The sequence below is a fragment of the Carlito syrichta genome, unplaced genomic scaffold (assembly GCF_000164805.1).
Source record: "Carlito syrichta isolate Samal-C Ts95f unplaced genomic scaffold, Tarsius_syrichta-2.0.1 Scaffold314830, whole genome shotgun sequence".
Taxonomy (NCBI): Eukaryota; Metazoa; Chordata; class Mammalia; order Primates; family Tarsiidae; genus Carlito; species Carlito syrichta.
In genome coordinates, this window is record NW_007258926.1 from 507,767 (window position 1) to 509,607 (window position 1,841).

Consider the following 1,841-nt stretch of genomic DNA (forward strand, 5'->3'; position numbering starts at 1 on the left):
CTCAGAGGTCGCGCGAAGAAGAGGGGGAGACCCCCGGGTCCCACCTGCCCTGGGTCCGCGCCGCGCCGCCTCGGCTTTCCCTGGCTTGGACTGCCGGCTCCCGGCCCCGTGCCCCGGGCTCACCCCGCGACTCGGCGCCCGGCTAGCGGACCCGTCTCCCTCCGGCCAGGCCCTGGCCGACGCCCACCCGCCGCCACACCGACCTCCCATTGTTCCCGTGGCCGGAGCTCGCGGAAGAAGGCTCCGCGCTTCCCGGCCCCTCTGGGGGCAGCGGCCCTGGGCTCCGTGAGGGCTCTCGAGGACGCCGTCCCCGCCCTGGGTTCCTGACGCCCACCCTCCGCAGGCCCAGGGGCTTTTCTGAATTAGGGGTCTAAGTACAGGGCCCTGCAGGCGCTCTGCTGGGTCCCGCTTTGAGCTGTTGGGAGGCCAGGTGAGCGGAGGGCCCAACGGCGATCAGCGTGCCCAAGATAGCTCCTGGGGGAAGATGGGGCACCGAGCATTACCTCCCTGCTACAGATGAGGAAGATGGGAACTCCTGCCCTAGAGCTCCCGGGGCAAGGCAGGCCTCCAGAAAGCCTGGGGCGAGCCTGGACCTCCTTTGTTAATGGCGGAGTGCCTGGGGAAGAAGGTCCCTCGCTGGCCAAGGTTTTACTGGCCGTCAGCATATTGCTAAGGCCTGTGCAGGAGCAGCCACCTGCTTTTTCTCTCTTGGTCCCCCGACCACAGCCATTTGCAGATCAGGAGCCTCTCCTGGGTCTCTCCTCCAGGCAGCATAGAGCAGAGGGAAAGCCCAACAATTCTGGGTCTTCCCTGTGGCGCAGCCTCCAGCATAGGATACTAAGAGCAGATGGGAAGTGAACAGCTGAGAACGGCAGAAATCCGGGAGGGGACAGGCGGTGGCCATGTCTGTGACCCCAGCACTTTAAGAATCTGAGGTGGGAGGATTGCTTAGCCAGGCGTTCAAGACCAGCCTTGGCAACATAGTGAGACCTCACCTCTACCAAAAAAAAATTGTTTTAAAGTTGCCAGGTATGGTGGTGCGTCTGTAGTCCCAGCTCCTTGAGAGACTGAGGTGGAAGGATCCTAGGAGCCTAGGAGGAGGAGGCTGAGGTGAGCCATGATGTTGCCACTGCACACCAGCCTGAACGAGTGAGACCCCAACTCTAAGAGAGAGAGAGAGAGAGAGAGAGAGAGAGAGAAAATCAATCAATCAATCAGGGAGGGGAGGCCTGCTTTGGGCCACAAGGACTTTCACAAACTAAGGGAGAACAAAACTAAGGGAGTGAAGGCCTTGTCCAGGAGGGAAAATTAGAATTTTTTTTTTTTTTTTTTTAGTCGGAGTCTCACTCTATCACCCAGGCTAGAGTGCAGTGGCACACTCATGGCCACTGCAGCCTCGACCTGCTGGACTCAGGCAATCCTTCCATCTCACCCTTCCGAGTAGCTGGAACTATAGGAGCACACTACCATGCTCCACTTACTCTTTGATTTATTGTCGAGATGAGGTCTCACCAAGTTGCTCATCTCAAATCACTGAGTTCAGGCAATCCTTTCGCCTCTGTCTCCCAACGTGCTGGGATTACAGGCTTGAGTCACCTCGCCCAGCCCTAGAATTATTAACAAAGACTAATAATAACTAACTTGTTTGGAACACTTATTGTATTCTAGGCACTGTTGTAAGAGCTATACTTGCATTAACTCATTTAATGCTCACAATAACACTATAGGATAGAGGTTATTCTTATCCCCACCCTGTCCATGTTTAAATGGAAACACAAATACATTAATTACATAGCTTCTAAAGTGGCAGAGCCAGATCCAGACCTGGGGAGCTGATTCTC

At 56.1% G+C, this 1,841-nt stretch overlaps 1 protein-coding gene across 1 annotated transcript in view; it reads right to left on the reverse strand.

Annotated features, from left to right (window-relative positions):
• The window catches only part of EPB41L1 (erythrocyte membrane protein band 4.1 like 1), a 123,264-nt gene extending 122,691 nt beyond the window's left edge, over nt 1-573 (reverse strand). The window contains exons 1-2 of the mRNA XM_021705928.1: nt 452-573; nt 152-155 (exon numbers count right to left, since the gene is read on the reverse strand). The gene's annotated coding sequence lies outside the window, so the exon portion shown is untranslated. The remainder of the gene's footprint in view (nt 1-151; nt 156-451) is intronic.
• Between the last annotated feature and the right edge of the window lie 1,268 nt (nt 574-1,841).